Genomic DNA, 20,457 nt, shown 5'->3' on the forward strand with positions numbered 1-20,457 from the left:
ACTGCCCCAGGATCACTAGGGTGCCTGTCTCAACTGCCCCAGGATCACTAGGGAGCCTGTCTCAACTGCCCCAGGATCACTAGGGAGCCTGTCCCAGCTGCCCCAGGATCACTAGGGAGCCTGTCTCAACTGCCCCAGGATCACTAGGATGCCTGTCTGTCTCAACTGCCCCAGGATCACTAGGGAGCCTGTCTCAGCTGCCCCAGGATCACTAGGGCACCTGTCTCAACTGCCCCAGGATCACTAGGGTGCCTGTCTCAACTACCCCAGGATCACTAGGATGCCTGTCTGTCTCAACTGCCCCAGGATCACTAGGGAGCCTGTCTCAGCTGCCCCAGGATCACTAGGGCACCTGTCTCAACTGCCCCAGGATCACTAGGGTGCCTGTCTCAACTGCCCCAGGATCACTAGGGAGCCTGTCTCAACTGCCCCAGGATCACTAGGGAGCCTGTCCCAGCTGCCCCAGGATCACTAGGGAGCCTGTCTCAACTGCCCCAGGATCACTAGGGCACCTGTCTCAGCTGCCCTAGGATCACTAGGGCGCCTGTCTCAGCTACCCCAGGATCACTAGGGCACCTGTCTCAGCTGCCCCAGGATCACTAGGGAGCCTGGCTCAACTGCCCCAGGATCACTAGGATGCCTGTCTGTCTCAGCTGTCCCAGGATCAGTAGGGCGCCTGTCTCAGCTGCCCCAGGATCACTAGGGCACCTGTCTCAGCTGCCCCAGGATCACTAGGGAGCCTGTCTCAACTGCCCCAGAATCACTAGGATGCTCTGTCTCAACTGCCCCAGGATCACTAGGACACCTGTCTGTCTCGGTTGCCCCAGGATCACTAGGGCGCCTGTCTGTCTCAGCTGCACCAGGATCACTCTTTTCTGTGACTATTTGTTTGAAAATCTATCACTTTTTAATACCATACAGTGACTAAGGGAATGAAATCCATGTGAATGATTACTTTCGTGGTGCCAGATGTAATTATTATAGTAGTTTCTAGGTAGATGTTGAATGAATCATATGACACACACACATAAACACACACATACATACATACATACATACATACATACATACATACACACACACACCACACACACATACACACTCAGGCCACACACAAATACACACATATGTACACACTACATACACAAACATGCACACACACATACACACACATACATACACATACACACATACATATGCATACACACCACACACATACATATACACATACATAAATACACACACCACATTCACACACACACACACACACATATATATATACACAGAGCACACACACATTCATACACACACATATATACACACACATACATACACACAAACTACACACACTACACACACCACACACACATACATAAATACACACCACACACACATGCATACAGACACATATACATTGTGCCCATTCGTAACACACTATGTGGTCTATCTCTAATAGTTTTCTCGCTATCTGCAAGATGAATTAATAAATCTAACCTGAGTAATATTTTAATTATACAAGTATTTTAAAAATTCATTAAGATATTTAATGTACTTGAGGAAAGGTACTAAGAAAATTTAAATCTCTAAGACATGACAATGCCCGTGTGTTTGCTGAATGACTAACCTTGGAGCAGGAGCATTCTCTCAGCTACTACAGAACACCCCTCAGCTCTATAAATACGGATAATTAATACTCCCTGTGATTAACACATGAGAATGACGTAATAATAAATGTAATGATAAGGCTGAGGACACTCATTCTTTTCAAGAAGTGACCCAAATAATTAATTACAGATTGATATCTACCGAAAACACAAAGAAAGGCTCTGTGCTATAGAACTGGTTCAACCCAGTTCGGACTGTAACAATTATTTGGTAAAGATGATCTAAATGCATTGCTTAAAATAAACGTGCCATGCAAAGTTTTGCAAATCCTTAAAATGTTCTCACTTTATGTATGCGTCGTATGGGTGAACTAACCTCTCACACTATCTAATCCTTTCCACTTCAAAAGCCCTTCACATATTGGTTAGAAAATAAAATAAAATAAAAGACTAATAAAAATAAAAACCACGTCCCCCAAGAAGCAGCGACATGTGGCCCAAACCAGACAGTGAAAATAAAAAGACCTCAAGCCTGGAGATTGAAAAGGGAAGACAGAATGGTCTCAATGTGTCTCTTTCCTTGAAATTACAGGAGGCACAGCTTTCCCCTCCTCCCTCCTCCCCACTCCTCTCCTCTCCCTCCTCCCCCTCCTCTTGCTCCTTTTCAACTTGCAGACCAGCAGATTGATTTACAGCAGTGGCTTTGAATGCAGGACCATCTCAAAAACACAATTCACAATTTTCACAGCATTCAAAAGCATCCTTCATCTTTCCTCTCCTTTTTCTCTATCATCTTCCATATCTCTTTTGTTCCTTCCTCTAGGTTTGAAAAGGACCTAGCCACCTCTGACCTAGCATGTTGAAACAAGAACACTTCTAATTGTCTCCCTGTCGGGTTAGGTAAAAGAAGAAATGTTCCCAGCTGTGTCCCCTACGACTTACTCAGACTATCACACTGCTACAGTTCACGGGGACCCTAGTGAAGTCTTGGCTGCAACTGCCAACACTCCTGAAATATCAATACAGTAAACTAGCAGGCATCAAAGGGATTCCTAAATCACACCAAAGACAGCTTTACTACCCATAAAGTAGAAAACCCACGAAGAAGAGAAGCTGCCCTGGCTTGACTGTTTATTGGCCAGGTGGAACTGATTAAGAATGTGAGAATCTGTGGTACCAATAATCAGGGGCGTCTTGTGTTCAACACAAGAAAGGGTTTCACATAACCTAGCAATAGCAGGGCACCAGTACTCAAGAAATGCAAACTAGCAGCTATTTATACTCAAGATCTGGGCTGGACAGGCTAGCTCAAAGAAAATAATATTGGAGGAGGGTTGGAGAGGGCAGAAATCTACTCTTGGAAACCACGGACCAAGATCACGGCTTCTAGGCCGATGAATGCAGAGATGACCCCAAGTGAATTCAGCATGTGCCATATTAAAATAGACGGGAAGCTTATGGCTAGGTCTGGACTCATTTGAAGTCCTCTTTATGATGGAGAACAAAATATGGGCTTCCCTGCTGGAGATGATTCTTGTCTATGGTCCCCGTTACCAGATGTCAAAGTGGGAAAAGACACCACTGAAGAATAACACTCCAACGAAGTTAGACCAGGAGACATTCTGTCTCCAATCTTTGATCAGAGGAAAATAACTCTGCCTTAAAATGCTAAAGTACTAAGGTTCAGAAAGATATTACATATGGCTAGGATTTATGGCACAGATGTACAAGACCTTGAGAAAGATATTGAGGCAGTATGGCTCTAAATGTGTTTGTAGTATATTTATAAATAATCTATCAGGGTGGTAGTGTCACATCCCTTTAATCATAGCACTTGAGAGGTGGAGGCATGTAGATCTCTGATTTTAAGGCCAGCCTGGTCATTATAGTAAGTTCTAGGATAACCACGGCTACACAGAGAGACCCTGTCTCAAAAAGACAAAAACCAAAAACAAAAACCAAACAAGCTATACAAATAGTCTATGTTATCTTCTCTTATGTTTCCTGTCATTCATTGTGCAATTCAGAAAAACCAAGAGGGAGTTATGCCAAAATCCCACATCTTTATCATAAAAATCATAGCTACTGAAGACTAATAATTTCAATAAGCTTTCCAGAGAACTTGGTAGCTTTCCACAAAATAATAAGAAAATGAATATACGAAAAATTAAAAATGAGTTTAAAATTTAGAGTTTGCTTTTAATTAAAAAGTTCAGCCTCCATCATATTAAAAAACTCTCATCAAAATATTTTATAAACAGTTTTCAAAACTCATTTAATTTCAAATGTTAATCCATTAAGAACTTTAGAACATAGATCATTAATTGTAAGCGACTATCAAAGGAGATCATCTTTGCCCTGAATATACAAAACATAATTTAGTTAAAAATAAAAATGCTACTTTTAAAGGGAAACCACACATAGAAAACTTTGAACAGATAATATGTGTAGAGAAAAGTACATGCTTGGAAATTATACATCAATCATCAATAAAATAAATACAGAAACACAGCAAGAAAAAATGTAGAATGTAGAATTTAATTGCATTATTATAATACTGTACAAAAAAGAAAAAATTAAAACCATATTGAAGACATTAGCATATATGAGAATTCATTCTTCCACAGTGTTTCCATGATTGCTTAGACATTGCTGCTGCGTGTACTCCAGGAAAGTTAAGAATATGGCCCAATGAGACATCATTAACTGATATTCTAGGGGGAGGGTAAGATTTCCTTTCTAACATTACTGAACATTTCTTAAGTGTGAATGTAGTAGCAGACAACAGTGCATCACATTGTCAAAAGTTGAGCATGCTTGATCAGAGTAATTCTTTGTGATTCTAGACATCAAAGAAAAGCTATACAGAAAAGCAAGAGAGTTTTTGGACATTGGGTTTTGTTTTAATGATGAGACCAGTGCTGGTTTAAAGAATGGCCCCCATAGGTTCATTTATTTAAATGTTTAGTTATTAGGGAGTGGCATTACTTGGGGGAGGTTAGGGTCTTGTTGGAGTAGGTGTCAGCTTGTTAGAGAGACTGTGTCACTAGGAATGGGTTTTCAAAAGCTCGAGGTAGGACCATTGTCTCTCTAGTCCTACTCCCTGTGGATCATGATGTAGAACTCTCAGGCATTTCTCCAGCATCATGTCTGTCTGCATGCCATGACAATAATGGACTAAACTTTTGAGACTGTAAGCCAGCCCCAATTAAATAGTTTTGTTTACAAGAGTTGCAGGGGTCATAAAGTCTCTTCATAGCAATATAAAACCCAAATAAGACAGAAGTTGGTACCAGGAGTGGGGTATTTCATTGACAGGCCTGACTATGTTTGGGGGGAGGGGAGGTTTTGCTTTTTGTTTGTTTTTGGTGGTATGTGGACTTTGGAACTGTGAATTAGGAAGGCAGTTGAATGCTTTAAGTGGGACTTACTGGGCCATTCCAGCAGGAGTGGGGAAGACAGCACTGCTGAGAATAATGTAGAGATTTCAGAGATCTATACCTGTCATAGAGATCATTCTTAGGTTATTTTGGCAGAGACTGTGGCTGTTTTGGCTTTTGCCTGAAAAGTCTGCTGGAGGCTAGGTTGAAGAGTTTCAAACTAACGTTGTTGGCAGAGGAGATTTCAAAACAACCCAATATTGACTGTGTTATCTGGTTATTTATATGCAGATCTATAAAGAACAGCAAACCAAGCACAAAAACATGCCAAGCAAGGAAGAATATAAAATGTACAGGTAGAAAAAAAAAAGAGCACCAAGAAGTATAATAGAGCTTAGGCTAATGCTCTAGGAGATAAAAGTTTAAAGAAAAACCTGATGCTAAATATAATAAAAGGAGTGATGACTTCAGGGCAAGACCCCACCCAGAAAAGCTTCCAATTAAGGGCCATGTACATGCTTTTAATCCCAGCACTCGGGAAGCAGAGGCAGGTGGATCTCTAAGTTCAAGATCACCCTGGTTTACACAGCAAGTTCCAGGACAGCCAAGCTTAGTCAGTGAAGGAAATCATCAAAAACAGACAGCTGGTAAAAATGTATTTGAGAGAGGGGACCATGTTTCAGCCTTAGCAAGCAGAACAACTTGGCAGCTTTGGCCAAATGGTTCCGGCTTTCGTCAAGGAGTCAAGTTACAGAATCCTACCTGGTGCTTAGGGGAGGCAGAATACTATCTGTCATGGGCTCCTCAGCCTGTGTTTTCAGGGGGAGAACTGGTGTCTGAGATGATTGTTCTGGCTCCTGGGCTCCTGTGTACTCAGGCGCACAGACATACCCCTGGGAGTTGAGAACAGGGTTCCTGGTTAGTGCTTCCCATAAGGGCACCCATGTGTCAGGCAGAAAGGAGAAGGAAGAGCCTGGGATGGGAAGAGAGAACCTGGTTTGGTTCCAAGTGAGTACTGAGAATATGGAGGGGCTGGGAGAGAGAAGGCCTTCTTCGGGAGATTTAGGCATGGCTCCCTTTGACGAAGGCCTCCCCACCTCAATCACAGTGATATCACCTTGATGAAGAGATGGTCCTTGCTTTTTCAAACTGCTTGATTTTTATGGCAGTCGTGAATGCATATACCGTATGCAGGGTGAACCAGCAATTAAATACCTTTTGTGAGAAAGAATGCTGAGGAAGGGAAGTTCATTGGCTAAACACCTGGGGCCTATGTAGATACCTCATTAGCATGGAGAACACCAGGTTTTTATGCTACGTGACTGACTGCCATGGTCCTCTCAGTGGGGTGTTGTGGTTATGTGTTCCAGAGCTGGTAGAGTTTGACAGGGATTTAGCCCCACGCCTACCTTACTCAATTCTGATATTCTCTGGGTTTGAATTCACTCAACCTCACCAGTTCTTCTGTCTGGCAGCACGGTCCTCTTGCCCCACAACTCCTTCTTTTTCGTTTTTATAACAGAGATGTATCATTGGAGTAACTGTCTCCTGTCTTATCTGTAGTTAAATTTTTGGACAGGGCAGGGTGTAAGCATCAAAAGAAAACACAACCTAAGCCAGAGGAGTAGAGAGGGGTGGAGCCAGGCAGACAAGGGATTATTGAACCAACTTAATTGCTCAGGGGATTAAAATCTCAAGAGCAAGTCTGCACAGGCGTCTTGAGGGTATAAATATCAATACTATGCAAGTCCCCCCAAGTTTAACAGTCACTAGACCCTAGCAAAAGTTCATCTGTCATTGAAGGAACCCAAGGTTGTCATCTGCAGGTGACATCTGGATACCTGTCAAGGAAAGCTGCTAGCAGGGAGTGAAGCCAGCCCGAGAGAGAGACATGTGCAACAGTCAACAAAGATGAACAATGCTGGAGATCCAAGGAGCGCTTTGACAGCAGACATGGAGATGCAGAGTTGGAGTTTGCCCAGCTGGTGTTCGGTCTTGCTTTCGTTCAGTATTTCATCACTATGTTCTCTATGATGGCTTATATATGCTTGGCCCAAGGAGTGACACTATTAGAAAATGTGACCCTGCTGGAGTAGGTATGGCCTTGTTGGAGTAGGTGTGTCACTGTGGGTGTAGGCCTTAAGGCCCTCATCCTAGCTGCCCGGAAGCCAGTATTGTCCTAGCTGTCTTCAGATGAAGATGTAGAACTCTCAGATCCTCCTTTGCCATGCCTGCCTGGATGCTGCCATGCTCCCACCTTGATGATAATGGACTGAATCTCTGAACCTGCAAGACAGCTCCAATTAACTGTTGTCCTTTATAAGACTTACCTTGGTCATGGTGCCTGCTCACAGCAGTAAAACCCTAATTAAGACACTCTCTTTCTTCCCTTTTGGAATGGTCATGAATGTTCTGTGCCACTGTGTGTTGGAAGTATGTGATCTGCTTCTTTATTTTGACCTTATGACAGAGTCTCATAAAAGACTCTGGACTTTTAGACAGTGTGACTGTGATCATCTATGGTAGACACTTGACTAAATGCATTGTTACAGACCCAGCCATGTTGTTTAGGGGAGGATTGTGAAAGGAATTCAGAACGTTGGGTTAGAAAAGCCACTGAGTTTTGAGAGTTCAGTGAGCTGTTCTGTAGGAGATCAGAGTATAAGAATGTTGAGAGCAGTATAGAGGATTCAGGCCCGGATTGTGATGTTTCAGAGGAAAGCAAAGACTCCATTAGACCTTTGGTGTAATGAGTCTGTGGTTATGGTCAGCTGGGGCTGGAGAATCAGCTGTGATTAACAAAAGTCCAGACCCACTGAAATAAAACCTTAGTTTGTTCAGACAATTCATGCTGATAGCTAGAGCTAAGAAATTGGTGGTGATTAAGGGAAGACCAGCATCATTGAGGTGACATCTTGTAGGGAGTATTTTTGTCAGAGCTAGCACTATATTCCAGAGTTAGTCAAGGTTGTACCTCATGCTGGCATCTGAACTTGGTAGTGTAAGAGTCACCTAGGAAGTACTAGGTTTGAAGACGTGAAGGGGTCATGAAACGCAGCTGAGGCTTGGCACTGCGAGAGGCGACGACAGGCTACTGCAGATGGTAGACCCTCAACAGAAGTTGAAACTCCAGGGCTAAAGGGGTATGGAGAAAGACAGAGACCTAGAGAGGCTACTAGCGATGGTGCAACCCAGTTGCAGCAGAAACCCTAGCATTTTGGAGATGTCAGTAACAGGGGATAACCACCAAGAACAGCAGCAGAGGGGAGCCTGTCTGAGCTTAGAAGAAAAATTGTGTGTTGCAAAAGGACAATCAGAGAAGAGGCCCTTCAAGCCCCTTGGAGAAGATCAGAAGACTGTGAGTGCACTCCAGACACTCGATGTTGAGTTATTTACTGTTGGAGTTTGGTTTTGCTTTGCTCACATTGTGACCATGCCCAGGTTCTTCCCTCTTGAAGAAGGTGTTTAAATTAATTGTGCTTTTTACAGTAGCTCACTGCTGGGAGGCTTTGGGCTTTTAGAGGGATTTTGGATTTTTGAAAAAGAAAATGAATATTTTAAAGAGACTGAATTTTGAATGCTTTAATATGTAAAGACTGTGGGGTTTTTTTAAGTAAGTATGTTTCAATGTGAGATCTTGGGGATGACCAAAAAGGACCAGTTGTGGCTTAACACTGGTTATGTGCTTGTGTGTCAAGTTGAAAAGGGGTCAGTTATGCTGGATAGCTTTATGTCAACTTGATACAAGCTATAGTCATCTGAGAGGAGGGGACCTCGATTAAGAAAACGCCTTCCTAAGATCAAGCTATAGGGAATCTTCTTAATTAATGATTGGTAGGGAAGGGCCCAACCCATTATGAGTAAAGCCAACCCTAGGATAGTGGTCCTGGCTTCTATAAAAACGCTGGCTGAGAGGCTGGAGAGATGGCTCAGTGGTTAAGGACACTCACTGCTCTTTCTGGGTTCAATTCCCAGCACCCACATGGTGGCTCTCAACCATTTATAATGTGATCTGATGCCCCTACTTGAATGATGGTGTATCTGCAGATAGAATACTCATGTACATAAAATAAATAAATTTATTTTTTAAATGAAGGCAGAGCAAGCCATGTGTAGCAAACAGCACCCCTCCGCGGCCTCTACAGCAGCTCTTGTCTCCAGGTTACCTGTCCTGACTTCTTTCAGTAATGAATTATAGTTATGAAAGTGTAAGGCACATAAGCCATTTCCTCCCCAAATTGGGTTTGGGCCGTAGTTTTTTATCACAGCAATACTAACCCTAACTGAGGCAGGACCTAAATCTGGTTTAACGTTTGGAGTAGAATTTCAGAATACCTAAATTCTCTCCCATTTAAGGACTACTGAATAAGCATGTTCAACTTGAAAGACATTACATTTCTGTAATGCAATGGCTTCTGGTCATATCTTATTTTTTCACTTTGCTTATAACCAGAACTAGTTAGGAAGCTGTTCATCATGCCCATGCTATGGTCTTCAGGAAATACACTGCCCACCTGCAATGCAGGAGTGAATTGACCTGTGTTTGGCCCATAGGGAATGGTACTTGAGGAGGAAGTGTGTCACTGTCAGCGTGGGCATTGGAGGTTTTCTCCTATGCTTAGGCTCCATGCATTGCAAAAGAGAGCTTCCTTCTAGCTGCCTGAGGATGCCAGTCTTCTCCTGTTTGCCTTCAAATCAAGATGTAGAACTCTCAGCTCCTTCTCCAGCACCATGTCTGCTTACATGGTGCCATGCTTCCTGCCATGATAATAATGGACTGAACCTATGAACCTGTAAGCCAGCCCCAATGAAATGTTGTCCTTTATAGAGTTGCCTCAGTCATGGTATCTCTTCATTGCAGTGGAAACCCTAACTAACACATGGCTGTTGACAAATACTGTCTAACTATCTTCCATGCCAACCTGATGACTTACAAGGAATATTTAATCTTGAGAAAGGTGGTGGAGTGAGAGTCACTTGTCAGAGTACCTTACTGATTTTACTCATGTCTTAAGTCAATATTAACAAGTTTTTTGTTGTTATTGTTTTTCTGATATATATTTTAAACATCTTTTAACCATGCAGCAAAGGCTATACCCCAGTGGTAGAACACATCCTGAGACGTGTAATGTCCTGTTCAATTCCCCATGCAAACAAACAAACAAATGATAAAAGAATTCTCAGCTAGCATGGTGAGACTAATCCATGATAAATCCATAAATGTCACAGTTCCTAGGCAACTGCAGGAAGATTGTAAGTTTGAAGCCAGCCTACACCACACAAGTTCTATGCCAGCTGGGCAAAAGAGAGACTTTGTCTCACAAAAACAAAACAAAACCCACAACTCTCTATGTTGTAATTTTCAATTATCTCAATAAGCCCAAAGCTTCATTTTTAGTGACTGAGTTTAGGGGAAAAAATGTCCTGTGAGTGTCAAATGAATTATAAACTCAGAGACTATGGATCACAAGACAAACAAAACAACAGACAGGGGAAAATCTCCTGTGGGGAAACAGAGCAGTGTGTGCTGAGTCAAAGTCTACCAGGATTATAAGTCCAAGCATAGGCAACCATGCCAGAGGCACAATGCCAGCAGCGAGAATGTTCAGGAACTCTGAACACCTGACTACTTTGAACCCAATGAGGTCAGTTAGTTCCAGGCTGCCCGCCCAACAGTGAACCAATGACCTCCAAGGATCTACAGTTCTCAAGGACCTGACATCCATCGACTTGTAAATACATGTTCAGGCCCCAAATGAATTTCCAGAGCATCTGGGTATGTTCTCAGCCCATTTAATGAACATAAGCCTCTAGGGGGTTCCCCCTAATAACAGGAGCAGTCCTACGCATCCCTACCTTCATGTTGTACGATCCTGTGCCTAACCCAATGTGTTTTCAAGACAGTGATCTTCTAAGTTCCTCTGCCCCTTAAAAGCTTCAAATTTCTGAACAGGATGGGGAGGGGGGTCACTTATTTCTCTAACCAAGATGCCTTTGCTTTGGTAGATTGGCTTAGGCGTTCTGCTTATAACAAATTCTTCTTTATCGCATTGATTATGATGTTTTAAATTGATGTTGCAAATTGACTCTGAATGTCACCATTGTTTGTTGTTGTTGTTAGTTTCCACTTTCTTCTGCTAAACCATCAGTGATGGGCTTATTCATTCACTGCTGGCATACAATGTGTAGTGGATAGGAAGAAAGCAAAGATAGCTGTTGAGGGAGCTGTCAGAGGAGCTGGGTTGAAAAAGCTCTTAGCTCCCCAATGCCTACATAAAAAGCTGAATGTGATGAGGTTGTGGGTTGGAGATGGGAATCTCTGGAGCTAACTGGTTGACCAGCCTAACCAGCCTATCGATGAGCCAGTAAGAGACCATGTCTGGAAAACCAAGCTGTGCTGTTCCTAAAGTCCCTCAGGCTGCCTTCCAGCCTCCACATGTATGCCTACAGATGTGCACATGTATGTATATTGTCCTAGTTTGCTTCCAGTTGCTGGGATAGAATACGTCTCAAAAATCAACTTGAGGAGGAAAGGGCTTATTTCATCTTTTTTTATTAGATATTTTCTTCATTTACATTTCAAATGCTATCATGAAAGTTCTCTATACCCTCCCCCTGCCCTGCTCCATTACCTACCCACTCCCACTTCTTGGCCCTTGCATTCCCCTATACTGGGGCATATAAAGTTTGCATGTCCTAGGAGCCTCTCTTCCCAATGATGGCCTACTAGGCCACGTTCTACTACATATGCAGCTAGAGACATGAGCTCTGGGGGTACTGGTTAGTTCATATTGTTGTTCCACCTATAGGGTTGCAGACCCCTTCAGCTCCTTGAGTACTTTCTCTAGCTCTTCCATTGGGGGTCCTGTGTTCCAAAGTATCCATGGAAGGAGTTACAGAAACAAAGTTTGGAGCTAAGACGAAAGGATGGACCATCCAGACACTACCCTACCCAGGGATCCATCCCATAGTCAGCCACCAAACCCAGACACTATTGCATATGCCAGCAAGATTTTGTTGAAAGGGTCCTGATATAGCTATCTCTTGTGAGGCTATGCCAGTGCCTGGCAAATACAGAAGTGGATGCTCACAGTCACCTATAGGGTTTATTTCATCTTACAAGTTACAGTATATCATCAAGGGAAGCCTGGCCAGGAACTCAAGACAGGAACTTGCAGTAGAAACCACATACAAGAGCTATTTATTGGATTGCTCATCCCACCCCTAGTTTGCTCAGTTACCTTTTTTTATGTTGCCCAAGCCCACATATATAGGAATGGCACGTCCCACAGTGGACTGGGACCTCCTGGCTCAAGTAGCAGTTAAGAAATTGTTTCACAGGCAATCTCAGAGATCAGAGTGATCTGAACAATTTAATTTAGGTTCTGTCTTCCTGTGCATATCAAATTGACAACAAAACTAACCAGGACCTGCATGAACAACCACCCATTTGTGTTAATACACACACACACACACACACACACACACACACACACACACACACTCAGAGAGACAGAGACAGGGAGAGAAAATAATCAAATTAAATTAAAAATACAGGGGGGAGGGCCAAGGTAGAATGTCTTTGAAAAATAGCTGTTGAACGAGAGGACGGCCTATTATTCTAGACCGCCAGTATGCATTTCTGCCATATAGAAAGTACGTTTGAAGATTAATATTAGCCCTAAAAAGTTAAATGTAGGCTAGGAGTTTAATGACCGTCTTTCCATATGTACAGTTGACATAAGGAACATATTTTGTTATATGTAAGCATATACATACCTCATCTTTGGGAAGATTTGAGACTGCTATGACCTTTACTGTTGGTCCACATGCAGGACAACAGGGCTCCTCTCACACCCGATTGCAGCCACCAGAACTTGACCCAGAAACCCCCCTGATGAGCTATGACTTAGGCAAATGAAGCCACTAGCCCTGCCCCTGTGAACTTCCGTGTTGGTAGGAGTTCAAGACCCCGAGGTTCTTACTCTATTTTAAAAGCACCTGCAGCTCTTAAAGCTCCCTTGCTTAGCGCTGGACAAAGGCGGAAGGCTCCAGACACTAATCTGGGGCAAATGGCAACTTCTGCTTGGCTTTCGTTAGCCTTAAAGCTCAGCTTTCCTCTTCCTGATTGCACTTGACACTGAATTATTTTCTTTGTGTCCTGTCCTGCACGCCCACGACAACCATCCTCTTACTGGACAACTCTGCTTCCACATGCTGCATGGGCCAGCATGAGAAGAGCTTGAGCTGGCCTCAGTGTCGCTGTTCTCTCCTGATTGGTACAAATCGCTGCAGTGAACGCTGCTCCCCAACCTGTGACTTCTTCCTGGCTCTGAAATAGGATGATTACAGATGAAGCAAGGCCAAAAGCTGTGAACCCCGGAGCCTCAGACAACGGAGGCGCTCTCCAGAGAAGCTCTGTATGTGTGACTCCTTTGTCATTTGACAGCTAGCCTCCCTTCCCTATGGCCAGACAGACACAAGGCAGTTGGGAGCCTTAGGGCTAAACACTGATTTTTGGGTTTTTTTTGTTTGTTTGTTTTGTTTTGTTTTGTTTTTAAAGGAAATACTGTACTGTATCACATTTTATTTTAAAAATAAATTCACACATACTTGTATACATAAATAAATATGACAGTTTGAATCTTCAATCCCTGTTCTTATATTTTAAAAGGACTCAAGAATTCAATTAAACTTTTCAAGGAAACCTAATGTGTGCATTCATTCCACTGAGTATCATGGAGAGAATGTGAAATCGATAAAGCTTGCTTGATGCCTGTTAAAGATGGAGTCAAAGCATGAGAACAAGTAAGCTCGCTAGTGTATGTGAACTCTAATGAAGACACTGGCCTTTCCTAGGCAACACTGCTTCATGAGTGTAAGCACACAAAAGCACATGTACACAGGCAGGGAATGTTGCTTCACACATACATCGCTTGTGATTATCATAAAGGCCTTGCAGTATTCATGATCAAACAAGGAGGCTAAGACTGGTCACCCAACAAATACACTGAGAGGGGAAAAGTTGAGGCTTTGAAGTTTCAACTCAGTGCCAAAGTCCCTGCTCTTTCCCGGAAATCCTCCTGTCAGCAGTACGATAATCTAAAGTCCCAGGCAGGCGAAGCTGCAGCGGCTCTATAGATGAGAATGGAAAGCAAAAGAGAAAGAAGCCACTCAATACTTTTGAAAATGGGAGAATGCTGATGTTTCCATTCCAAGACACAGACCGCCACATTGTAACTTCTGCTGTTGGCAGACTAAGGATCTGAGACTCTTCCATCTCCACCACACAGACAGCCCTTCAAATTGTGTAGGCACTCATTGGCTCCTCCGGATCATTTAAATGATTTCAAATTCTACCATAATTAAGAATATCTAACTTAACTGTTCATGGATGAATATCTGTGACACCATTTTATAAGATACTAAGTCCTACCATGAATAATATGATACCCATCACTCTCACAAGCGCATTGACAGCTTCAGCCTTTAAATAGAATCCTTTTTCACACTTTCAGTCGGGCTCAAAAATAAACGAGAGATGTTCTAACATTTCCTACAACAAACTCAACTATATACTAACAGAAAATTTAGGAGTGGAGCAATTATCTGGAAAATCCAGGACACCCAGCTATGAAGAGGACGCAGAGCCTGGCAGAGTGCAGTATGGTCAGTGAGTTTAAACACACTCAGGAATGATGTGCACAGCTCAGCCGTTCAGCCATGAAGGCTCCTTCAGTGGGGGAATCACATGATGGCTGCTTGCCTAGTTGCCCACAATTATTCCAACTGAATAATTAGTTCTATACAGACTCTTTCCAGTAATTGCAACCACCTGATTAGCTTAATACCAGAATAAATGCGAGGACATTCAAGAAGTCTGAAAATTACTGTCTAAGACCTGAGATGATTGTTTGAACTACTTAAAGCAATAATATTTAACTATTGATCTCCCCAGAGAGGTTGTCCGTCTAAGATCACATGTATGTGCACAAATATATGTCTCCTTCGTTGTCCTAGGACTCTGGGGACCACATTGGATGCTTCCAAAGTACACGTCTATCCATAAAGCACAGAGAATGATGTATGTGCAGCTATGCTTTGCCTTTCTGTCTTTCTCCTTCCTTCCTTTCTGCATCTTTTCCTACCTGCTTTGTTTATGGTTTATTTCAGAGGAAGTTTTTATTGATTTTTTCTTATAACAATGTATTAAAGATACTACCCTAGAACCTTATTGCAAGTTTTTCAAAAATAATTATTTTCAAAATAATTTTTTAAAAAATAACAGTTGAAAATACAAAGAAAAGCCAGCATTTTTTTTAAATAAAGCTGTACCATGGCTTTTCAAATACTTTGAAAGGCTACACTTATTGGATATTTGATGTACAAGTGGTCTTTTCCCAGAATAGTGTGTCATATATCTTGATATCCAGTTAAGACTTATATCTCCCTTTTTTACATCTCTTAAAGAGTGTCCATTTCTTGGATATTTCTCTTGTATAATAAGTTCAGTTTACCAGTTTGTCTGAAAGGCAATTTTGAAACTTATACTATGGGGTGGAACAAATTTAAGGAGTAATTGTGGTAGAAATCAAAATGTTTTCATGACCGAGTCTTCACAGACATATGTGTCTCTGTTTATTTTAACAGACATTTCTAAGCATTTTAAAGCTTACTTTAATTGATATTCATTTATTTTCCACATGAATACAATAATACTATTAAAACCTATTAAATTATCTCTTACTACTGTCTGTCACTAGTTTTCAAATTCTTCTATACTGTCCAATAAATACTACTTAGTACAATTTTGTGTAGCCCTAAAGTAAACACCATAGAGCACATGCTTAGCATGCTGGAGTCCTAGAGTTAAATCTTCAGCATTCCCAAAATAAATGAACACTGTGGTGGTTTGAATATGCATGGTCCCCTTAGATTCATGAGTTTGAATGCTTGGCCATAGGGAATGACACTGTTAGGAGAAGTTAAGACTAGAATAAACTATGAAGTTGGACTAAACACATTTTTATTATATTATGATTATAAGCCTATGGAGACCAGGGAGTGGAAAGTGGTGATTTGAATAGGTTTGGCCCCCATTGATTCATGAGTTTGAGTACTTGGCCCAGAGGGAGTGGTACTATTAGGAGGTGTGGCCTTATTGGAGTAGGTGTGGCTTTGTTGGAGGAAGTACATCACTCTGCAGGTGGGCTTTGAGATCTTATTTATGCTCAAGCTCCATCCAGGATACTGTCGCCCTCTGGCTACCTTCAGATCCAGATGTAGAATTCTTGGCTCCTCCAGGACCATGTCTGTATGAATACTGCTATGCTTCCTGCTGTGATGATAATAGACTAAACCTCTGAAACAACCCAAATTAAATGTTGTCCTTCGTAAGAGTTTTCTTGGTCACTGTGTCTGTTCACAGTAATAAAACTGTAACTTAGACAAATACATATGATAGAAAGCATTTTGACATAGCTTTATGGACAGCTCCATGTATGTCAGCAAGGAGGAGAGAATATTACAGCCAAAGGACGACTGGGCAGAAATCAGGAAAAGGATCCTACACAGCATGTTTGGGGCCCATGCATCTTCTGGGGCCCAGGTTTGGGATGGCAGATAATGAAAGCCAGGTGGTCAGACTAGAGATGAAAGATCAGGTCAGCTCATAAAGAGTTTGTATACACCACAGGGCCTGACCATACTGTATTTTCTTAACCACATCGTAGTACAAAGTTAAGTCTAGAATTTCATCATTATCATAAAGTCACTATAAGTTGCAGATGTGATTTCAGACATGGAACCCATAGCATATCAAAGATATGGCCTGGACATTCACTGGTAGGTTGGAACATCTGTGTGTTAAGAAGGATAGCCAAGGCGGGATGGATGGAGTGGGCCAGGAGCCACGTTGGATTAGTAATGAATTTAGTTACATTCAGATGTTTTTCTTTTTAATTGGAGAAAATTAGGAAATTAGATGTCCATGCTCACAAATAAATCCTATCCTAAACAGCAAAAGCAAGTTATTTTTAGAGTGGTAAAGTCAAGTGAAGGAAAAGTCATGGGTGCATCAGGGAATAGTGGCCAGCATCAAGTACTTCCAGTAGGGTTCAGCCCGTTCTAGCTCACCTTTCTGGAGATGTGAGACTATTATTTCTCTTTATCTCACCACCCTCTTCTCCTGCTGCCAGATGTGGCTTGAGCTGAGGAGCTGGAGCTGGACAGCAGCACTGCAGTGACAGGAAGAGATGTTATTAAGGATGAACTCCTACCACAGTGGGAGACAGAGTTCAGTATTAACCTGCTTCAATTCCCTATGCTGCAGAAACAGGTAGGAGCTTATGGCCGTTTCTCTTGTAAATCCAACCCAACATGGTATCTATCTACCTATCTATCTAATATCCATCTATCCTTCGATCCAGCCATCTACTCATCTATATCTATGTATCTATTATCCATCCATCTAACTATTATCTATCCATCCATCTACCCATCTATCCCTCCCTCCATGTATTATTATGTATCTATTATCTATCTATCTATCTATCTATCTATCTATCTATCTATCTATCTATCTATCTATCTATCTGTATCTATCTGTTATCTATCTATCTATCTATCTATCTATCTATCTATCTATCCATACCTATCTGTTATCTATCTATCTATCTATCTATCTATCTATCTATCTATCTATCTATCTATCTATCTATCATCTATCTATCTATCTCATCTGGTAGGCTCTAACACTATAGCCTGTCCTAGCCTTGAACTCACCATCCTGCTTCTTCTCCCCATGTGCTAGGATTTCAGATGTGTGCTGAGAGAATCCTTACTGAAGCCTGAAGATAGACCAGTTGACCAAACATCACCGGGGGATGGTGGAGAAACAGGAGCCTAATTTTGTACTAAGGGTGATAAGATGTAGAGAATAGGCTATCCTAGCTGATACAGCACAACAAGGTCCTTGGTAAAGGTAGATTTTACAAGGTGTGTACAAATGAGCCTTGAAAAAAACTTAAGTCAATCAAACAGTGCTTGATACACCCTTAAAACAAGGCGCCCATCTTTATGTGTGAGAAGCCATAGGCAAAGACTGGCCTCTTCTGGAAGACAGTACAGGAAATACTTTTGGGGGAGAAGCCTTTGCTGCTGCTGTCTCCTTGGTATGCTGTAACACATCTCAGATTACAGGCCTTCCAATGCCCCCAGACTATAGTCAGTCGTGGTCAGAGAAGAATTTAACCATTTTAGGGTCAGCATAGACCTTAAGCAGGATGGCTCTAATGGGAACTTTTAAAGAGAACTACTATCAAGAGCAGCAAAAATAAAAAGAAGCAAACAAACCAACCCAGCTGAAACCTAAGGCACTGGCTTGCCTAACACAGGATATCTGGCCACCTTCTCCTAACAGAGTACATCAGAGAAGCCCAAAGGGCAGCGTAATACCACAGACCAAGTCAGCTCTGCCAGCTGAAGCTTAACTTTGGAATTTCCTGTATTTCTATTTCAATTGGAATTCATTTTTCTTTTTTTTTTCTTTTTTCTTTTTTAATTCTTCATGAAAACAGCTGAAGTTGAGGCGGGGGGTGGGGTGGGGTGGGGGGGAAGTGGCGCTTAGCGATCAGAGAGAGATAAAGGGGAAAAGTCAGTATAGGAAAGCAGAGAAACGGGAAGTGCTTGGAACGGCCATAGGCAGGGAGGGAGTAGGCATGGGTAACAAGGTGTGGCAATGAGTAGGTTCCCTTGTTCCAGCGTAGAAACAGCTCTACCAGGAGCAGTGGGCAGTCAAGGACTTCTGCTATCCCAGTACCAAGCGGCTCTCAACCATCAGTGACTCCAGCTCATGGATACACACACACAAATTTAAAAAGAAACTACTTTACTACGTGCACATGCCATATTTTAAATATATATCTTTATGCTATTAAGTTGCATACCTTAAATACGTACGGTGAAGTTTGTTTTTCAAAGGAAGACTTTCAAAGCTATCCTAGAATCGAAGGGATGAAAGCTCTTACCCCGCGGATGAACTGCCTTAAGGACGCAGTGAAGGATCATCAGCACTCGGAAGAGGTGTGAGCCCCGTATGTGGTTTGATTATAGCAAACAAGGGAATGCTTTCATGAGGCTGTGTCACCATCCATCATGATTAATGTGTCAGGCTGTGGCTTTAGCTGCTCTTTAGTTATGCCTATACAAATAAAGATCAATTGGATCCTCCAAAAGCAAGAAAGGATTTGACTATGCCGTAGTATTGCGAAGCACAAACAGGGCTGAGCAATGGCTCAGTGATTAAGATCATGGGCTGCTCTTCCTGAGGAGTCAGGTTTGATCTCCTGTCCACTTGGTGAATCATAACTCCTTATCGCTCCAGTCCCAGAGGATCTGATCCCCTCTTCAGGTCTCCAAGAGCACTGCACAGATGTGGTGCACAGACATACACACAGAGGGGAAAAACAAACAAACAAACAAACATCCATATGCACAAACACAGTCCATAGGAGCTGAGTGCTAACTCACACTTTGTCTTAGTTAGGGTTTTACTGCTGTGAACAAACACCATGACCAAGGCAACTTTTATAAGGACAGCATTTAATTGGCACTGGATTACAGGTTCAAAGGTTCAGTCTCTTATCGTCAAGGCGGGAGCATGACAGCATCCATGCAGGCATGGTGCAGGAGGAGCTAAGAGTCTACATCTTCATCTGAAGGCTGCTAGGACAATACTGGCTTCCAGGCAGCTAGGATAAGTCTTAAAGCCCACACCCACAGTGACACACCTACTCAATCAAGGCCACACCTTCTAATAGTGCCCTTTTCCGAGCATATACAAATGATCACACATTTCTTATCCTCAGTCCTAAGAAACTGGCTGGGGGTGGCCCTCTGAGCAGTCTTCATTCCAGAGGGAATGGCAGCACATTAGTTGTTCACGTGTGGTTTCGTCTGTTTCGTGTCCCTGAGCAGTGTGTGAGTAACCTCTAACTCTGGAAAGGAGGGTCTCCTACACATGTCACTTGGGATGAAAAATGACACAGCTCTAAAAGACTGTCTTCTTAAAGCAATGAAAAAGGTGTATCGCCAAGGAGCTGCAAGTTGACTATAGCATACCATCTCCTATTGATGTTCTTTTTCACAATTTCAATTAAAAAGAGGGATATCTGAAATCTCTGGCCATGTCCAACCATACCTGGGCAACAGAGATTTTCCTGTTCATGACCCTGTGGTTTTTAATTTGTTACTTGGTATATTAAGCTAGCTGGAACCAGCTCCTATGAAGCGATGGTGCATATTTTGTCCAGATACTATATGTAGAGATTAGCTTGGAATTAGACGTGGTGAGAATATTTGCATCATGGGCATGGGCAGACATGACAGATACCAGAGCTCTTTTCTCCAGGGAGACAGCAGCTAAGTGCTTACCATATGACTAGATAGAGCTGATACAGGCATTCACTATATGA

The 20,457-nt window shown here is 42.3% G+C and overlaps 1 long non-coding RNA gene across 1 annotated transcript in view; it reads right to left on the bottom strand.

Annotated features, from left to right (window-relative positions):
- The window catches only part of Gm29944, a 31,217-nt gene extending 12,171 nt beyond the window's left edge, over positions 1 to 19,046 (bottom strand). Inside the window, exon 1 of the long non-coding RNA XR_380919.1 lies at positions 19,012 to 19,046. This is a non-coding gene — a long non-coding RNA (predicted gene, 29944). The remainder of the gene's footprint in view (positions 1 to 19,011) is intronic.
- Between the last annotated feature and the right edge of the window lie 1,411 nt (positions 19,047 to 20,457).

This window comes from Mus musculus, chromosome 10 (assembly GCF_000001635.26).
Source record: "Mus musculus strain C57BL/6J chromosome 10, GRCm38.p6 C57BL/6J".
Taxonomy (NCBI): Eukaryota; Metazoa; Chordata; class Mammalia; order Rodentia; family Muridae; genus Mus; species Mus musculus.